At 45.7% G+C, this 20477-nt stretch overlaps 1 pseudogene; it reads right to left on the reverse strand.

Moving 5' to 3' along the window:
- Window positions 1-240: 240 nt before the first annotated feature.
- The window catches only part of LOC139266697 (equilibrative nucleobase transporter 1-like), a 67257-nt pseudogene continuing 47020 nt past the window's right edge, over window positions 241-20477 (reverse strand).

Genomic DNA, 20477 nt, shown 5'->3' on the forward strand with positions numbered 1-20477 from the left:
AACCCTGGCCCCCGACGCCCCAATCTACAGCCCCCAAACCCACACCCCAATACCCCACACACCCAACCCCAACCCCCCCCATCTCCCAACTTACATGCTCACAAACCCACACCTGTACAGAGCACCCCTCCAACCATGAGCCCCCATACTACACCTGCCCACACCCACTCCAGAACACCCCCCACCCCACCCCCACTTGACACCATCCCCGACACCTCCCACCCCAAGCAGATGTCCAGCTCAGATATCGTTTCCCGACACAGGTTGATCGTCCGTCTCTCCCAAGCCTGGCACTTCGACTCGGTAGTGCTTCACTGTGCCTCTCTGCTGGGTTTCCCGTCGGCAGTGCAGGTAAACATTGATGGGATGGACATATGTCAAGGTTACCAGGACGATTAATCCGATGTTCAACTGCGTCAAGAGGGACAAAAAAAGGCAAACAGAGAGTTTGTGTTCAGGCAACAGCAATCTCAAACCCTTATCATAGAATCATAGAATAGTACAGCACAGAAGGTGGCCATTCGGCCCATCGAGTCTGTGCCAGCTCTTTCGAAGAGCAATCCAGTTAGTCCCACTCCCCGTTCTTACCCCATATCCCTGCAATTTTTTCTCATTTTAAGTATTTATCCAATTCCCTTTTGAAAGTTACTTTTGAATCTGTATCCACCACCCTACCAGGCAGTGCATTCCAAATCCTAACCACTTGTTGTGGAAAAAAATGTTTGCTCAGACGCCTCTGGTTCTTTTACCAATCTGTCCCTCCGGTCCCTTCAGCCACTGGAAACAGTTCCTCTTTATTTACTCTATGTAAACCCTTCAGGTTTTTCAACACTTCTTCAAATCTCCTCTTAGCCTTCTCTGCTCTAAGGAGAAAAGCCCCAGCTTTTCCAGATTCTCCGAAATCTCTTCTGCATTCCCCAAGGCCTTCAGGTCTTTCCTAACGTGTGGTGCCCAGAATTGGACGCAGTACTTCAGCTAGGGCCGAACCAATGTCTTATAAAGGTTCAGCATAACTTCCTGACTTTTGTACTCTATGCCTCTATTTATAAAGCCTACTGTCTCTCTCTATCTCACTGTACCCGTGACTGTCTGGCACAGATCACAGGGAGACCCGGACCTCCCGATACTCACATACAAGGGGTCACCGTGCAAGGGTCCCTTGACCAGAATGAAGCAAGGGTACTGGAGCAGATTTACAATTGCCGCAAGAGCCAGTAGCAGTCCATAGACCTTCCCAAAGTGGCGAGGAGGGAACCTGCAGGGAACAAGCAGAGAGAGAGGAGGAGGTTCAGAGAATTACATTGGGTCGACAGCACAGAAATAGACCATTTGACCGAACTGGTCCATGCCGGCGTTTATACTCCATTTGAGTCTCCTCCCACCCCTCTTCATCTCACCCCGTCAACATATCCCTCTATTCCTTTCTCCTTCATGTGTTTATCTAGCTTCCCCTTAAATGTATCTCTGCTATTTGGTAGCGAGTTCCACACAGCTTGCTTGTGTGTAAATTGGTTGCCGCGTTTCCTACATTGCACCAGTGACTGCACTCCATAGAAACATAGAAACATAGAAATTAGGTGCAGGAGCAGGCCATTCGGCCCTTCGAGCCTGCTCCGCCATTCAATAAGATCATGGCTGATCATTCAACCTCAGTTTCCTTTTCCTGCTTTCTCTCCAGATCCCTTGATCCCCTTGGCTGTAAGGGCCATATCTAATTCCCTTTTGAATATATCTAATGAACTGGCCTCAATAACTTTCTGTGGTAGATAATTGCACAGGTTAACCACTCTCTGAGTGAAGAAGTTTCCCCTCATCTCGGTCCTAAATGGTTACCTCTTATTCTTAGACTGTGACCCCTGGTTCTGGAACTCCCCAGCAACAGGAACATTCTTCCTGCCTCTAACCTGTCCAATCCCGTCAGAATTTTATATGTTTCTATGAGATCCCCTCTCATTCTTCTAAACTCCAGTGGATACAAGCCCAGTTGATCCAGTCTTTCCTCATATGTCAGTCCTGCCATCCCAGGAATCAATCTGGTGAAGCTTCGCTGTACTCCTTCAATAGCAAGAACGTCCTTCCTCAGATGAGGGGACCAAAACTGAACATAATATTCCAGGTGTGGCCTCACCAAGGCCCTGTACAACTGTATTAAGACCTCCCTGCTCCTATGCGCAAATCCTCTAGCTATGAAGGCCAACATGCCATTTGCCTTCTTCACCACCAGCTGTAACTGCATGACAAACTTCAATGACTGATGTACCATATCACCCAGGTCTCATTGGCTGAGAAGTGTTTTGAGACGTCTGGTGGTCGTGAAAGGCACTATATAAATTCAAGTCTTTCTTTTTCTTTTCTTTTTCTAACCACTCTCTGGGTAAAGAAGTTTCTCCTTTCCTACGGGATTTATTTGTGACAATTTTCGATTGATGATTTCCTAGTTTTGCGCCCTTCCCACAATTGGAACCATCTTCTCTAATCATAGTGTGTGTGTGGGGAGTCTGAATGGACTCCTGGTCTCAGGGTTCCAGATTTACCTGTGTGTGTGTGTGTGTCTGTGTGTGTGGGGAGTCTGAATGGACTCCTGGTCTCAGGGTTCCAGATTTACCTGTGTGTGTGTGTGTGTCTGTGTGTGTGGGGAGTCTGAATGGACTCCTGGTCTCAGGGTTCCAGATTTACCTGTGTGTGTGTGTGTGTCTGTGTGTGTGGGGAGTCTGAATGGACTCCTGGTCTCAGGGCTCCAGATTTACCTGTGTGTGTGTGTGTGTGTGTGGGGAGTCTGAATGGACTCCTGGTCTCAGAATCCCAGATCTAACAATGAGTATTGGAGTCTGAATGAACTCCTGGGCCCTGAAATTTGGCACCTTAGCGCCGGCAGTTAAGGCCGGTTTGGGTTAGGGGGAAAAAATGGCGTCTGCCTCGCTTCCACCCACTTCCGGCGCGGCCCACACTGGTCGCCATCTTGGTGCGAGCGATAACACGGGCGGGACGAGCGTGTGCAGGCCGTGTGCAGAGTCGGCAGATCGTGACGTCAGTCAGCGTGCAATGCTGATTTGATGCATGACCTGCCATTTTGGACATCGCCGTCCCAAACAACGGCTTCTCCGAAACACACACAGCTGGACATGTGATCAGCTACACGAGGGACTCCCACCAGTGCTATTTAAAGGGAAACATTCAACTTGCATTTGTATAGCGCCTTTCACGACCACCGGACTTCTCAAAGCGCTTTACAGCCAATGAAGTACTTTTGAAGTGTAGTCACTGTGGTCAGTTGATTATTTCTCTTGTACTGGCTCTTGCAGTGTTCATATCAATACTGGCTTGTTGGAAGACATTTATAACATTGTTAAAGTATGCAGGGAGTGCTGCTGGACATGGGAAGGCATTGGTTGGAACTGGAAGGCCTCTGAATACACCACTTGCTGCCAGTCAAGGGGGCTCTACCTGTAGTCCCCCTCACACTGCAGCATAACATGGAGATGGAGCAGTGGCAGCAAAGACAAGCTGCCCACAATGGGAGGTGGAGGAGGGGGAGAAGGGCTGTCAGCAGAGGCCTTACCCACCGAGTGTCTTCAGGGAGCACTTCTCATTCCTACACCTAAACCAGGAGCAGTGTGTTGGGAGGCTCCGTGTCACCAAGGATGTAGTCACAGATTTCTGCCACCTCCAACATCCAGACCTGCAGCCTGAGATCGGGGCGACGACATTGCTGCCAGTGGCCCTCAAGGTGACTTGGCCCTGAATTTTTCCCCAACTGATTCTTCTGGGCTGGAACAGATGTCAGCGCTAACATCTCACAGTTTGCTATCCATCGCTACATCTACTAGGTCACAGAGGCTCTGAACTCCAGTAGAAGGGACTTCACTGTCTTCTCACATAGAAACATAGAAACATAGAAAATAGGTGCAGGAGTAGGTCATTCGGCCCTTCGAGCCTGCACCACTATTCAATAAGATCATGGCTGATCATGCAACTTCAGTTCCCCATTCCTGCTTTCTCTCCATACCCCTTCATCCCTTTAGCCGTAACAGCCACATCTAACTCCCTTTTGAATGTATCGAACGAACTGGACACAACAACTTCCTGTGGTAAAGAATTCCACAGGTTCACAACTCTCTGAGTGAAGAAGTTTCTCCTTATCTCGGTCCTAAATGGCTCATCTCTTATCCTTAGACTGTGACCCCTGGTTCTGGACTTCCCCAACATCGGGAACATTCTTCCTGCATCTAACCTGTCCAATCCCATCAGAATTTTACATGTTTCGATGAGATCTCTCTCATTCTTCTACATTCCAGTGAATATAAGCCTAGTCGATCCAGTCTATCTTTATAGGTCAGTCCTGCCATCCCGGGAATCAGTCTGGTGAACCTTTGCTGCACTCCCTCAATAGCAAGAATGTCCTTCCTCAGATTAGGGGACCAAAACTGCACACATTACTCAAGGTGTGGTCTCACCAAGGCCCTGTACAATTGCAGTAAGATCTCCCTGCTCCTATACTAAAATCACCTCGTTATGAAGGTCAGCATGCCATTTGCCTTCTTTACTGCCTGCTGTACCTGTATTGCCTACTTTCAATGACTGATGTATCATGACACCCAGGTCTCGTTGCACCGCCCCTTTTATTAATCTGTCACCATTCCGATAATAATCTGCCTTCCTGTTTTTGCAACCAAAGTGGATAACCTCACACTTATCTACATTATACTGCATCTGCCATGCATTTGCCCATTCACCTAACCTGTCCAAGTCCCCCTGCAGGCTCCGAGCATCCTCCTCGCACCTCACACTGCCACCCAGCTCAGTGTCATCTGCAAACTTGGAGATATTACATTCAATTCCTTTGTCTAAATCATGAATGTATATTGTAAATAGCTGGAGTCCCAGCACTGAATCCTGTGACACCCCAGTAGACACTGCCTGCCATTCTGAAAAGGACCCGTTTATTCCCACTCTTTGCTTCCTGTCTGCCAGCTAGTTCTCTATCCACGTCAATACATTGACCCCAATATCAAGTGCCTTAATTTTGCACACTAATCTCTTGTGTGGCACCTTGTCAAAATCTTTTTGAAAGTCCAAATACACCACATCAACTGGTTCTCCCTTATCCACTCCACTAGTTACATCTTAAAAAAATTCTAGAAGCTTTGTCAAGCATGATTTCCCTTTTATGAATCCATGCTGACTTGGACCGATCCTGTCACTGCTTTCCAAATGCGCTGCTATTACATCTTTAATAATTGATTCCAACATTTTTCCCACTACCGATGTCAGGCTAACCAGTCTATAATTCCGTGTTTTCTCTCCCTCCTTTTTTAAAAAATGGGGTTACAATAGCTACCCTCCAGGCCATAGGAACTGAACCAGAGTCTATAGACTGATGGAAAATGACTACCAATGCATCCACTATTTCTAGGGCCACTTCCTTAAATATTCTGGGATGCAGACTATCAGGCCCTGGGGATTTATCAGCCTTCAGTCCCTTCAATTTCCCGAACACCATTTCCTGACTAATAAGGATTTCACTCAGTTCCCCATTCTGGCTAGACCCTCGGTTCCCCAGTATTTTTGGGAGGTTATTCATGTGTTCCTTAGTGAAGACAGAAGAAAAGTATTTGTTCAATTGGTCTGCCATTTCCTTGTTTCCCATTATGAATCACCCTGATTCTGACTGCAAGGGACCTAAATTAGTCTTCACTAATCTTTTTCTCTTCACATATATATAGAAGCTTTTGTAGTCAGTATTTATATTCCCTGCAAGCTTACTCTCATACTCTATTTTCCCTCTCCTAATTAAGCCCTTAATCCTCCTCTGCTGAATTCTAAATTTCTCCCTGTCCTCAGGTTTGCTGCTTATTCTGGCCAATTTATGTGCCTCTTCCTTGGATTTAACACTTTCCCTAATTTCCCTTGTTAACCACGATTGAGCCACCTTCCCTTTTTTTATTCTTATGCCACACAGGGATGTACAATTGTTGTAGTTCAGCCATGTGATATTTAAATGTCTGCCATTGCCTATCCACCGTCAACCCTCTAAGTATCATTCTCCAGTCTATCCTCATCAATTCACATCTCATACCGTCGAAGTTTCCTTTCTTTAAGTTCAGGACCCTAGTCTCTGAATTAACTATGTCACTCTCCATCTTAATGAAGAATTCTATCATGTTATGGTCACTCTTCCCATGGGACCCCACATGACCAGATTGCTAATTAATCCTCTCTCGTTACACAAGACCCAGTCTAGGATGGCCTGCTCTCTAGTTGGTTCCTCGACATATTGGTCTATAAAACCATCCCTTATACACTCCAGGAAATCCTCCTCCATAGTACTGCTACCAGTTTGGTTAGCCCAATCAATATGCAGAATAAAGTCAGCCATGATAACTGCTGCACCCTTATTGCACGCGTCCCTAATTTCCTTTTGATTCCATCCCCAAACTCCCTACTACTGTTTGGTGGTCTGTACACAACTCCCACTAATGTTTTCTGCCCTTTGGTGTTTCGCAGCTCTACCACGTGGATTTGTGCATGAGGCATGTCAATGCTGAGCTGTCACATAACTGCAAAGGCTACCACTCTCTTAATGTACAGTTGGTGTGCGACCACGCCAAACACATCGAGATGGTGAATGCCCGCTATCCTGGCAGCACTCATGATGTCTTCATCCAGTGCCAGTCCGCTGTACCAGGAATCTTCCAGCCACCATGTCAAACCCGAGGATGGCTGCTAGGCAACAAGCGCTATCCGCTCTACCCCCGGCTGATGAATCCCTTCCTCAATCCCACTACTCGTGGCCAGCAATCATATAATGACAGCAATGCTGCCACGAGGAACTTAATCGAGCAGACCTTTGGGGAGCTCAAGCAATGGTTCTGCTTTCTTGACTGCTCCAGTACTCATCGGAGCGGGTGTCCCAACTTGTGGTGGTCTGCTGCATCCTCCAAAACTTGGCCATCATGAGGGCACAGCCCTTTCCACCACGGGTTCTGTGACAACCTCAGGAGGAAGAGGAAGAGAAAAAGGGAAATGGGAGGAGTCAGCCTGCAAATCTCTCTTCTGGCTGGGCTGACCGTGAGCACATAATCAAATTCCAGTTCCCTGGATTGAAACCCCAGATCCCCGTTGATCAACACTTCCCCACCTTACCATCCCTCTGTCACGGAACATCACAGCGTCCTCTTGGGCAAAATGCCAAAATGAAAATCACCACAAAAAAATTCCTGACATATTTTATGATTAATTCTAATATTACATTAAATGTCAACTAATGACCCTTGTGCATTCCCTTATTTTCTGTATTTTGTCCTTTGCCTGTCCTAGTGCTCCTACACAGTGCTGCCCCAGTGGCTGCAGCATGGCTGCTGGAAGGATGCTGACTTTCCATGGGGGACACGGCAGATTGCCTTGGAGGATGGCACTAACAGTTAGTGCCTCGGCACTTTTCCCCATGCAGATCGTGACATCAATGAGTGTGCAACGCTCGCTGAGCGCCCGATCTGCAAACTTCAGTAGCACCCCCCGCCTTACCGCCTCGCACCGACAGCGACAGCGAGCGGAGGCGTAAACCAGTCAGCTGGTGGCTGGCGGGGCGCTACTTAAAGGGATGTGCTTCCGTTCTAAAGGTCAGTTATGCGGCAAGTGAGCGCGTGATGTATCTGCAGACAGATAAATGCTGCTTAGTCCCCAGAGTGTTGTGGGCCATCAAAGGACTTTGAACTTCATCCGACAGCATATCGCCATTCTGTTGGCATTGGACAGGTTAGATGCAGGAAGAATGTTCCCGATGTTGGCGAAGTCCAGAACCAGGGGTCACAGTCTAAGGATAAGGGGTAAGTCATTTAGAACCAAGATGAGGAGAAACTTCTTCATTCAGAGAATTGTGAACCTGTGGAAATCTCGACCACAGAAAGTTGTTGAGGCCAGTTCATAGATATATTCAAAAGGGAGTTAGATGTGGCACTTACGGCTGAAAGGATCAAGGGGTATGGAGAGAAAGCAGGAATGAAGTCGCATGATCAGCCATGATCATATTGAATGGTGGTGTAGGCTCGAAGGGCCGAATGGCCTATTCCTGCATCTATTTTCTATGTTTCTATGTTTCTATCTTTTTGCATTCCCTGATTCATTGAGGGCTGGTGTGCAGACTCCAGTCGCCCTCTCTTCTAATGGCTGGAAGGTGCCTTCACCAATGCCAATTACACCACACCTCATTTTCGTTATCGCTTGAAGCCTAACGCCACTCACCTATGCAATTAGCGCCTGATTTAGCGCTCCCCTGCATTCTTTCAGTGCAGAGACTCAATTTCGCGGGCGTGGAGGTTGATTAGCGCCTGGCGCTAAACTTACAACTTTTCTAAAGTTGACGCTCCAGCCGGGCGTTAATGAATTTCTAGCTCCCTGTCTCACAATCCCAGATGTACCGGTACGCACTTTGGCCCCCGAATGGGGTCTCCCTTCCTTGGATATCGTGGGCTGACTTACGTGATGGCGGTGAATGCAGTGTGACTTCCGTACAGGAATGAACTGTTGACCAACTGCAGGATGAAGGTCAGATACTGGACCTTCAGCACGGGGATAGCGGCACTGATAGAGAACAGGATGCTTTGCGTGACTGTGATAGTGAGCGAGAGCACCGCTGACTTCATGTCAGCCAGTCTCTGTGAGACGGTGGAATCTGAGGGGGGACGAGAAAGAGGAGAAAATAAAACACTTAATCTGGGCTCAGCACATCCCCGAATCCCCCTCATACCCCAACCATCCCAGAGAGAGGGAGGGGCTCCCCCATATCACCCACTGTACCCCAACTGTCCCAGAGAGAGGGGCTCCCCCATATCACCCGTTGTACCCCAACTCTCCCAGAGAGAGGGGCTGCCCCAAATCCCCTGTATCCAAATTATCCCAGAGAGAGAGGCTCCCCCCAAATACCCCGTACCCCAACTGTCCCAGATAGAGCGACTCCCCAATATCATCCACTGTACGTTAACTGTCCCAGAGAGAGGGGCTCCCCCAAATCCCCAGTACCCAAACTGTCCCAGAGAGAGAGAAGCCCCCACAAATCCCCTGTACCCTAACAGTCCCAGAGAGAGAGAGACTCCTCCAAATCCCCGTACCCAAATTGTCCCAGACAGAGGCTCCTCCCAAATTCCCCATACCCCAACTGTCCCAGAGAGAGAGGCTCCCCGCAAATCCCCCGTACCCCAACTGTCACAGAGAGAGAGAGGCTCCTCCAAATCCGCCATACCCCAACTGTCCCAGAGAGAGAGGCTCCCCGCAAATCCCCCGTACCCCAACTGTCACAGAGAGAGAGAGGCTCCTCCAAATCCCCCATACCCCAACTGTCCCAGAGAGAGGCTCCCCCCAAATCCCCCGTACCCCAACTGTCCCAGAGATAGAGACAGGCTCCCCAAAATCCCCCATATCCCAACTGTCCCAGCGAGAGAGGGGCTCCCCCAAATCCCCCATATCCCAACCATCCGAGAGATAGTTCGGCAGAAGGATGGGAACCTGAGAACAAATTCAATAGCGAAGGATGTAAAGCTGAAATTTGAAAGCAAGAATGCAGAAAGCGAATCTGTAAGACAGAGGAAACAAAGTAGCAATCAAGCAGGTCTTTCCATGTCAACTGGTCTAAACTTTAATGCAAGGCGTATAGCGAATAGGGCAGATAAGCTGAGAGCACAGGTAGACACTTGTGAGTATGACATTATAGCCATTACAGAGACATGGCTGAAGGAGGGGCAGGTTTGGCAGCTCAATATTCCTGGTTACAGGATTTTTAGAGAAGTCAGAAAGGGGGGTAAAATGGGGGTGGGGTCACAGTATTGATTAAAGAAACTATTCCAGCTGTGAGGAGGGATGATGTGTTTGAGGGATCATCAAATGAGGCCATATGGGTTGAACTGAAAAATATAAACGGGGCAATCACACTCGGCATGTATTTTAGACTACCAAACAGTGGGAGGGAGATAGAGGAGCAAATATGTCGGCAAATTTCTGTAAAGTCTAAAAACCATAGGGCAGAAATAATAGGATATTTCAACTATCCAAATATTGATTGGGACAAATATAGTGTGATGTGTATAGAGGGTGTGGAATTACTAAAATGCATTCAAAAGAACTTTTTTAGTCAGTATGTAACAAGCCCAACACGGGAGGGGGGCGGTTCTGGATTTAGTTTTGGGGAATGAAGCTGGGCAGGTGGAAGGAGTATTAATGGGAGAGCACTTAGGTGCCAGTAGCCATATTTCAGTCAGATTCAAGGTAGTTATGGATAATGACAAGGATAGACCAGGAATAAAAGTCCACAATTGAGGAAAAGCTAACTTTGCTAAGTTGATAGGTGAATTGGCCACAGTGGCCTGGAAACAGCTACTTGAAGGTAAATCTGTGTCGGAACAGTGGGAGGCATTCAAGGAGGAGATCCGGAAAGCTCAGGCCAAACATGTGCCATTAAAGAAAAAGGGTGCGTGTAACAATTCTAGAACCCTCAGGATGTCTAGGGACTTACAGGGGAGGATAAGGAAAAAAATGGAAGCTTAAATACTATAGAATCTCAGGAGGAATGTAGAAAGTTCAGAGGTAAATTGAAAAATGATATTAGGAATTCTAAGAGAGAGCATGAAAAATTCTTGGCAAGTAAAATCAAGGAAAAGCCAAAGATGCTCTATAAATATATTGAACAAGAGGATAACTAAAGAAAGGGTCAGGCCTATTCGAGACAATGGGCCCAAATTTCCCCAGCTGCCTAGAGCGGCGTAGTTAGCCATGGTACGCCGACTTTGTGGGACAAAAAACGCGGCGAAAATTTACCTTTTAATTTGGCCGCTCCTTCATCGTTCTGGTCCAGTGGCGTGGCGCTGCAGAGCCTGCGGCAGGGGCGGGGGGTGGGGGCGGAGCTTCTACCGTGCATGCTCAGCGCAGCCGGCATGGGGGCGGGGCTTGGGCCAGCATCTCTTCACGTGCCAACAGGGGGACGCATGTCCGTTTCAGCGTGCGCGCATGCGCAATGGAGCAGGAAGCTGGGCAATCGGCCAATTAAAGGGACAGCGTCCTCAGTGCCTCAGCATCATTGGCAATGGACCATATATAAAGGTAAGGTGTGAATAGTGATTTTTGGGTGGCTGAGGGAGTAGAAAAGACTGTTGCATAGGTGGAAGAAAGGTGAGAACTGTGATTTTTCAAGTGTAAGTCCAATACACCAATGACGTAAGAGTGTGCAACAAGAACAAAGAATTTCCTCCATGAGGAAGTGGAGAAACTAGTCACTGTCATTGTCACTGACAAATGGCTGGAGCTGGATATCAGTAAGAGTGGTCTCACAAAAGTTCCACCCAAAGAAATGAGAAGACGATGGAACCTAGTTGCAGAAGAATACTCCGCAGGAGTGAATACCGCAAGATCTGAAAGCCAGTGCAAAAAGAAATGGCAGGACGTTGGTCAAGTAGTGAGTGTAAGTAATATCTTCACCTTTAAATGTAATTGCAATTGTAAACGTGACCATCTGTATAAGTCCCACCATCAGAAGTGCACCATGTGTGAAATGTTGTATTTTCATCTTTGCAGAAGAAATTGGCCCACAACAAAAGGGAAAGACTTAAAACAGGAGGAGGACCGTCAAATCTGCACCAACTATCACCCCTAGAACAAAGGGTAGCTGCCCTGCTGAGTCGCACCTGCAGAAAAAGTATCAGCTGTGCATAAGCTGGACCCACACGCGAGGGTGAGGGTGAGTCATTAAAATCATTGTCACCCTTCAAATCAACCTGCTGACTGGCCTGATACGCATAAGACTATTCATGCCACCCATCCTGCCCCATCCTGTGTTGCTCAGCATTTGACTGTTCTGTTGTATTTTGCAGAAGAAGAAGACAATCCTGAACATCCTGAAGATCCACCTGAAGATCCAGATGTGTGCTCTCCAGACCAAGGCAAGTGAGGGGAGGAGCGGTCCATGGAAATATGTTCACGGGAGAATGCTGATCGTGATATGGATCAGTCCATAGTACAGGGCAGCACACTGCCAGAAACCTCCATGAGCTCCACGGCGACATTCCATGGTTTCACACCTTCCGAGGTTGCGGGTCCCAGTGGCGGTGGTGAAATGCATGTTGGAACACCCAGTGCTCCACCGTCCCAGCCTGTGCCTCACACTGGAGGGGTGTCACTAGGCAGACCCATGGCGAGGGGAAGGAGAAGCCGACCAGTCTCTCCTGAGATCTAGCCTTCATCAGAAGTTAATCAGGTTATGTCATTGGGTAAGTAGACCAATGTTCTTACAAGATCACTCGTGGCGACCGTCAGTGGGGTGTGTGATGAGGTAGCGACACTGTCAGGAGAAATATCAGCACTGAGACGGAAACTGAGGGCAGGCATTTTGGAGGGTGTGCAAACGATGGCAGATGTCATGAGGGAACTAGCTGCTACAATAAGGGCACAAAGGCCAGATACTCAAATGCCACTCCCATTTCAATTCACGCACCAGCCACCGGTGAGACACAAGTCGGGCCCCCAATCCCCCCACCACCATCACCGACCCTATGAGGAAGTGCACTTTCCCCGAGATGTGGGTGAGGGATGGGTGCAGCCTTTCTTTGCTGTTGTTGCTATTGTTGCTGTTGTTGTTGAAGTGCATTGTAAACTTTCCAATAAAATATATTTTGCATTAAGACTGAATCATGTTCCATTATCACCACACAACATTTAGGAACAACTGTAAAAGAAAAACAAACCCTCACCCCTACAGTCATGTGTGCCTGCCGCCCCTCGCCCCAGCTGAAGGGCTAGCCGAAGCGTTCTGCAGTCAGCAAGGCAGGACTGCTCTATTTTCAGTAACTGATTTGTCTTTCCTTTATTTTTGATGATGTTGTGAAGAGGTTGTGCTGAAGATATCGTGATGTTGTGCTGATGCTGTGAAGGTATTTAGTGCTTTAGAATCCTCTAACTCACCTGCCCCCACCCCCCGCACCCCCTCACCCCCATCTCGAGCTACCTGTGCTGATTTCTTATATGTACGTAAGGTTTTCTGTGCCTACAAAAGTGGCCACATACACTGGCCTAAGTTAGTTTGGAGTAACTCTTAGCTGGCCAAATTTGCTTCTATGGCCAAAAGAGGTGGAAGTGGCTGGTAATGCCTCCTTTTGGAGAAAAAAAACTAAACTAATAAAAAACCTAACTAACTGACTTACACTGGAGCAGGTTAAATGGGGAAATTTGCGATTTTTAAGTTACTCCAAAAAAAGCTACTTGCACCAAAAAAAGCGGGGCATCTCCTGGGGAAATTTGAGCCCCATGAAGGTAATCTGTGTGTGGAGGTGAAAGATGTTGGTATGGTTCTTAATAAATACTTTGTGTCTGTTTTCACAAAGGAAAGGGGCAATGCCGATACTGCTATCGAGGAGGAGTGTGAAATTCTGGCTGAATTAAACATCGTGAGAGAGAAGGTATGGAGGGGTTTAGCAGCTTTGAAAGTGGATAATTCCCCAGGCCCGGATGAAATGCATCCCAGGCTGTTGAGCGAAGCAAAAGAGGAAATAGCAGAGTCCTTGACCATCATTTTCCAGTCCTCTTTGGATTCAGGCATGGTGCCGGAGGACTGCTAATATGGTACCCTTGTTTAAGAAGGGAGAAAGGGATAGGCCGGATAATTACAGGCCTGTTAGCCTAACCTCAGTGGTGGGAAAATTATTGGAAAGAATCCTGAAGGACAGATTAAATCTACATTTAGAAAGGCAAGGATTACTCAGGGACAGTCAACATGGATTTGTTAAGGGAAGATCGTGTTTAACTAATCTGTTTGAATTTTTTGAGGAGGTAACCAGGAGGGTCGATGAGGGTAGTGCATACGACATAGTGTATAAGGATTTAGTAAAGCTTTTGATAAGGTTCCACACGGCAGACTGGTCACAAAGGTAAAATCACATGGGATCCAGGGCAAAGTGGCAAGTTGGATCCAAAATTGGCTTAAAGGTCGGAAGCAAATGGTTGATGGATCTTTTTGTGATTGGAAGGATGTTTCCAGTGGAGTTCCGCAGGGCTCAGTACTGGGTCCCTTGCTTTTTGTGGTACACATTAATGATCTAGATTTGAATATACGATTAAGAAGTTTGCAGATGACACTAAAATTGGCTGTGTGGTTGATACTAAAGAGGAAAGTCATGGCCTGCAGGAGGATATCAATCTATTGGTCGGATGAGCAGAATAGTGGAAAATGGAATTTAATTTAGAAAAGTGTGAGATAATGCACTTGGGGAGGGCTAATAATGAAAGGGCATACACATTAATCGGAAGGCCATTTAGAAATGTAAATTAACATAGGGACTTAGAGTGCTTGTCCACAGATCCCTGAAAGTAGCAGGCCAAAGGTAATCTGTGTGTGGAGGTGAAAGATGTTGGTATGGTTCTTAATAAATACTTTGTGTATGTTTTCACAAAGGAAAGGGGCAATGCCGATACTGCTAAAAAGGCACACAGAATGCTTGTCTTTCGCTGCCGAGGCATAGAATACAAGAGCAGGGAGGTTATGCTTAAATTGTATAATACCCTGGTTAGGCCACAGCTGGAGTACTGTGTGCAGTTCTGGTCGCCGTATTATAGAAAGGACCTGATTGTAACAGGAGATGGTGCAGAAGAGATTTACAAGGATGCTGCGTGAAATGGAGAAACTTAGCTATGAGGACAGATTGGATAGGTTGGGTTTTTTCTCATTGGAACAGAGGAGGCTGAGAGAAGACCTCATTGAGGTGTATGACACTTTGAGGGGCCTAGATATAGTGGATAGCAAGGGCCTCTTTCCCTTGGTGGAAGTGTCAATTACAAGGAGCATAGGTTTAAGGTGGTTGGTGAAAGGTTGAGAGGGGATTTGAGGGGAAGCTTCTTCACGGAGTGGATTGTGGAGGTCTGGAACTCACTGCCTGGAAAGATTGTAGAGGCAGAAACCCTCACCACATTAAAAAGATGCTTGGATGGGCACTTGAGGTGGAGGTTATGGATCTAGAGCTGGTAAGTGGGATTAGACTGGATAACCTCTGTTGGCTGGCGCAGATACGATGGTAAGTACTTCAGGGAATTGAATACAGCCAGAATGATCTCCTGAACTAGTTTCGATCACGTGGATGGGTCGGAGAGGAATTTTCCGAGATTTTCTTTCCCCAATTGGCCTGGGTTTTTATTCTGTTTTTTTACCTCTCCCAGGAGATCGCATGCCTCCAGGTGGGGTGGAGTTAAAAATGTTATGATGCATGGAATATTGCAGTTTTGTGGGGCGGGCTGGTTGGGCCGGATGCTATTTACCTTTCGCCATTGATTATTGTTCATAGGTTTATATGTAACCTTCAGGGCTGCTGACCGAGGGCCGTGTGGCTCTTTGTCGGCCGGCACGGACACGGTGAGCCGAAATGGCTTCCTACTGCGCTGCAAATTACTATGTTTCTATGTTTCTACATCATTGAATGATGAGATTAATAATGAATTAAGTACATTTAAAATTAAAAAAGAGGCTATATTTGTGATATATTCAGAGAACACAGCACACACAGCTCCTAACATGGAGGCAGCTCTCTCGGAAGCTGCCTAGTTCTGTTTAATGATTAACTATGCACTTGCAGTACACAATACATCCACATCCACAGTGTGGAGCTACAAACATTACAAGCTCACAGACATTACACTTCTCCCTCCTTAATGAAGAAGCCATCACAACAACCATCATACATAACTTTCATGTTTATACATAACACAGGATATAAACTTATTTTTTTTCCATATTTACAAATTTAACTTCACCACTTGTTTTCTGTTTCGAAAAGGATACCTTCACTTTCAAACAAAACATTCCAAACATGGTGTCGAATCTAAACTCATTCGAGGCTCATCCGGAGGAACATTTTCCCCCACGGAATGTCCTTGATTTTCATTTGAACTCACTCTAACTTCAGGCTCTTTGTTTTCCCGACTCGGACTCAGATTTTCATTCTGATTCTCTCCTGGATTTGTTTCCAGTACATTGACTTTAGGATTTGCTACTGGTGTATCAAAACTGTCTGATGAGTCATAAATAATTGAATCATTCCCACCTTCAACTCCTTCCCTGTCTGTAGGTAAATATGATCAATATGAACAAACCTAACCTGTCCATTATCAAACATCTTCATCAAATATGTGCGAGTACCACATATCTTCACCACTCTTCCTGGTAACCACTTTAACCATTTATGATGATGGTTCTTCACTCTCCTCTTCTGCCTTAATTTCAAAATTCTCTCTTTTACTCTACCTTTATCATGATTCTCTTTCTGTCTTAATTGTGTCTCTTCTACGGACTGTGCCAAATTTGGCTTTAACAACGAGAATCTGGTTCGTGGCTGTCATTTGAGAAACAACTCTGCTGGTGTCCTACCAGTAGTTGTATGAGGAGTGTTTCGATATGTAATCAAACCATTAGCCAATTTATGATCCAATGACAACTGTTGTTTCCTTGGATTAGGATCTAACATTTGTTTTATGAGGGCACGTGTTATAATTTGTACATTGCGCGCTGTTGCACCATTCAAAGCAGAATGGTATGGTGGAACCTTGGTATGTTTCACACCATTTTTGTTCGTGAATTGTGCAAATTCTTCTGAACGAAATTGTGGTCCATTATCCGAAACAATTTCTTCAGGGAGGCCAAATGCAGAAAATAATTTTCGCAAAATGTCCAAGGTTTTACTTGTTGTTATTTTCCACATTGGAAACACCTCAACCCACTTCGAATAGCTATAATTCACAATGAACAATTGTCCTTCTAACTCAGCAAAATCAATATGTAGCGTTTGCCACACCCTGGGAGGCTATTTCCATGGCTGTAATGGTACTGGTGGTGGTTGCTTGCTTACCGATTGACATGTTGTACACTGCCTCACGATGTACTCTATATCTTTTTCAAGACCTGGCCACCATAAATAACTGCGTGCAAAAATCTTGGTCAAGCACATTCCGAGGTGCTGGTCATGGAGGTCTCCTCATAATTTGGAACTGAATTTATTTGGTATAACCACTCTTGCACCCCACATGATACAATCTTTATCGACTGATAATTCATTCCTACGAATGAAGAATGGATGTGTATCTTTGGCTGTTATCTGGTTTGGCCATCCATTTGCAATATACTCATACACCTTTGACATCACTGGGTCACGTTTGGTTGCTCTACCAATCTCTTCAGCTGTGACTGGCAGTTCATCAATGTATGAAAAATAAAAAACTTCTTCCCTATCGGGTGTAACTTGTGATGGGGAAGACAATCTAGACATTGCATCATCATTACTGTGATCAGCTGATCGTCTGTATTCAATATCATATGTATATGCTGACAAAGTCAAAGCCCATCTCTGCATTCGGGCTGCAGCTAAGGTTGGAACTGGGGACTTTGGATGGAGGATTGCTGTTAGGGGATTATGGTCCTTAACGATGGTAAGCTTACGACCATTCAAGTATTTGTGAAACTTCTTGACCCCAAAAATTAATGCCAAAGCTTCACTTTCAATTTGCGCATAATTACTCTCATTGGCACTGAGAGTGCGTGAAGCAAAAGCAATTGGTCTCTCCTCCCCACTACTTAATACATGAGAGATTATTGCCCCAAATCCATACGGAGAGGCATCACATGCTAGCTTAATCTCCTCAGATATGTCATAGTGAACTAACATGGTGCTCTCTACCAATTTGCTTTTACACTTCTTGAATGCTGTATTGCATTCTTTTGGCCACTTCCAATGGGCCTGTTTTTTCAAAAGTTCATTCAGTGGATGTAATAATGTAGCCAAATTTGGTATGAACTTCCCATAATAGTTCCAAAGACACAAGAATGAACGAAGTTCAGTGACATTCCTGGGAGTGGGTTCATTTCTAATTGCATCCAATTTTTCCATGGTTGGATGTAAACCATCTTTGTCTACTCTGTACCCTAAGTACTCCACTGAGTTTTTAAATAACTCACACTTACGAGCAGACACTCGTACTTTGTGCTTCTCTAGCCGTTTGAGGACTTCATTCAATATGTTATTATGAATTTGCCTATTTGGTGCTGAAATTAGTATGTCATCCAAATAACATACTACCCCTTCAATACCTTGCAAAATCTGGTTCATCACACCTTGGAATATGGCAGGGGCGGAAGACACTCCAAACGGTAGCCTATTAAATTGATATAGGCCTAGATGAGTATTGATAGTCAAACATGACTTGGACTCCTCATCTAGTTCAAGCTGGAAGCAGGCATTCGTAAGATCCAGTTTTGAGAAGATCTGACCACCTGTCAGTGTTGTGAACAAATCTTTTATATTCGGCAATGTATTGGGGACATTACCCTCTAGAACCTGGTTTACGGTTTCTTTATAATCACCACACAATCTTACCTTGCCATCGGACTTAGGTACAACAACAATGGGTGTAGCCGAATTACATCGATCTATCTTACAAATAATGTTCTCAGTCTCTACTTTTTTGATTTCTTGCTCAACTTTCTCCTTGAGTGCTTATGGTATGGAACGTGGCTTGTAGTAAACCGATCTAGCGTCCTTCTGTACCCTGACACCCGCCTTGAAACTTTGGATCGGACTGCTCATTTTGCAGAACACCTTCAGATACTGCTTGATAACCTCTTCCGTTGATGAAAATCTCGCTTCCACACAGAAAATCTTACTCCAATCCAGCTTCAGTGAGCTCAACCAATTTCTTCCTCGTAAGGCAGACTTGTCTCCTTTCACTACTATTAGAGGCAAGTTCTGAAATTGATCTTTATATTTCACCGGTATGGTGATACGACCTACCACAGGAATTTTCTCTCCCGAGTAGCCTTACAGCTCTATCTTGGATTTCTTCAGTTGGAAATCATGCAATTTGTCGTAGTACAGTGACCCCGGTACAACACTCACGGATGCACCCGTGTCAATTTCCATTGGTATCTTGAATCCCGCAACAGCTATGTGGATTTTGATGCTTTCCGAATCGCTGTCCGTTAACCTCGTGCTTCTGATGACGTGTAACTCTAACATCTCCTCGTCCTATTGCTGTTCTTCCATGCTATGTAGTCTCTTTGGATTTCTACTCATAGCTTTGAACGCTGGACTCATAGCTTTAAAAGCTGGTTTACCCTTCAGTCGGCGTGCCTTCGCAAGATGCCCAGTCTTCCTGCAGAAGAAACACTCTGCCTTCATGTATGGGCAATTTTGAGCAATGTGTTATCCCAAGCACCTATCGCATGACTTCGACGCTCTGGTAGAATTTCCAGTTTCTGAGACATTCGGCCATGCCCGTCTTTTACTTTGAACCTGCAGGTGATTTACCTCGGTTGACTGACAACCGTAATCATTATTTAATTCTCAGGAATATTGTTCGGCCATGCTCTCAAAAGTCAAGTCATCTGTTGTCAATAACTTCCTTCTGATCGCATCATTTTTCACCCCACAAACAAAACGATCCCATAATGCTCGGTTTTGAAAGTGTCCAAAATTACAGTGCATCGATAGCTTTTTTAATGCTATGATGTAATCACCAATACTTTCATCAGCCTTTTGACTCCGAATCCCAAAACGATAGCTTTCAGCAATTTCTAACGGTTTGGGGTTATAGTGCTGCTCCAGCTTCGTTAAAATCTCTTTAAGCATTGTGTCTTTTGGCTCGTTAAGCACAAGCAGATTTACAAGGGTTTCGTATAATGCCAGACCTGCCTTGGATAAGAAGATCGCACTCTTACGTTCCAACACAGCCTGGTTCTGGACTGCATTGTCTGGAACTTCGATTATGTTATTTGCAGTGAAATACATTTCTAGCTGATCCACGTATGCTTTAAAATGTTTCCGGTCGTGTCTATACTCACACAAATGTCCCAATACACCTGCCATTTTAATCTTTAGCTGTTCACACCATGTGCTGTAGTTTACCTCGGATTTTGTAGCTTTTTTCCAAAGACAGAAACTTCCAAAGTCTCTCTGTCGGCTGGCTGAATCCTTCACCAACAAAAATTAAGCTTTAAATCATCCGAAAAATCCCATCTCAGTTGCCAAATGTGATATATTCACAGAGCACAACACACACAGCTCCTAACATGGAGGCAGCTCTCTCGGAAGACCCCGGAAACTGCCTCGTTCTGCTTAATGATTAACTATGCACTTGCAGTACACAATACGTCCACATCCACAGTGTGGAGCTACAAACATTACAAGCTCACAGACATTACAATATTAAAAAATAAAAAGTAAAAATATATACCCAAGATAGTTTTAAAGCTAATCGCCGTTTTACAATTAAAAAAAACGAAAGAATCTTTAACTCACCTTTCTTTGCAGAGTACTCACCGACCGGGCTGAAAAAGCAGCTTTCTGTGGTCAGTTCCCTCAGCGATCTGGATGGGCTTCCATTGAGGCCAAACTTAGGCCCGGGCACTTCGCTCGGCGGTGCACACAGGTTTTGATCCCAGCGGTCATGTCGCGATCTGGGCGGTC

This window comes from Pristiophorus japonicus, chromosome 7 (assembly GCF_044704955.1).
Source record: "Pristiophorus japonicus isolate sPriJap1 chromosome 7, sPriJap1.hap1, whole genome shotgun sequence".
Classification (NCBI taxonomy): domain Eukaryota; kingdom Metazoa; phylum Chordata; class Chondrichthyes; family Pristiophoridae; genus Pristiophorus; species Pristiophorus japonicus.